This window comes from Buceros rhinoceros, unplaced genomic scaffold, assembly GCF_000710305.1.
Source record: "Buceros rhinoceros silvestris isolate BGI_N320 unplaced genomic scaffold, ASM71030v1 scaffold7658, whole genome shotgun sequence".
In the NCBI taxonomy this organism is placed as follows: Eukaryota; Metazoa; Chordata; class Aves; order Bucerotiformes; family Bucerotidae; genus Buceros; species Buceros rhinoceros.
In genome coordinates, this window is record NW_010427420.1 from 56,435 (window position 1) to 57,325 (window position 891).

At 48.9% G+C, this 891-nt stretch overlaps 1 protein-coding gene across 1 annotated transcript in view; it reads left to right on the plus strand.

The window, feature by feature from the left end:
• The window catches only part of CALCRL (calcitonin receptor-like), a 28,823-nt gene that overhangs the window by 23,405 nt on the left and 4,527 nt on the right, over nucleotides 1-891 (plus strand). The window lies entirely within an intron of this gene.

Consider the following 891-nt stretch of genomic DNA (forward strand, 5'->3'; position numbering starts at 1 on the left):
GCTGTCTGAAAACAGGTATTTGGAAAAAAACAGAGAATTTGTGCTGCTCCAGTGTAAAATGGCAGCAGAGGGGGAGTGGGGGGAGCTTTGAAATCTGTGCAGTTTCTATGAAACAACATCGTCCACTGTCAGCTCTGCCTTATAACCCTTGTGGATCTTCTGAGGCTATTTTATTACCCAAGTCCAACCTCTACTTTTAAAATATGATTTAATCATTAAGAATTGTATCTGTTAATATTCTGTTGTCACAAATTCATTTTTTACATGCTCTCTGCAAACCTGAGTCATCCCAGTAATTCAGTATCCAAAATTCACCATGGGCTGATCCGTGGTGAAAGATGAGCTCTTCCACAGCTCTGGCACACGGTAACAGATCAATCACTTCTGGATCATCTGCCGCCAGGATAATGTTAAAGGGGCATTTAGCCTTTTTAACATTTATTGATTCAGGCATTCTCTTTCACGGGCACCCCCTTGTTGTGGGGAAGAAGCTTGTGTGCTTTTGTGAGGTTGAGAGCTGTGCTGGTGGTGGCATGTGCCTCCGGTGGGGTCTCCCAGGCCAGACAGGTCTCAGCTGAAGGGTCAGACACAGTGTGTCCACGGGCAGGATGGGCTCACTAGCCTTCGGGCACCATCCTAGGAGAAGGACAACTCTGACTGCAAACCCAGGCAGATGGAGCTCGTTTAGCCCTGTAAGGCTCATCCATCATCTCAGAGAAGGACACTCTAACCAAACCTACGACCCAAGGACTTTGCTGTCACCGTCCAAGCTCGCTAGGCCCTGGCAGATGAACCTCAGGTGTAAAGGGTGGAGCCAGTTCCGCGCACGCTGCACCTCACCTAAAAAACCCACCGCGCAGCCCCGAAGGGTGCACTCATCGCTTGCAGTGA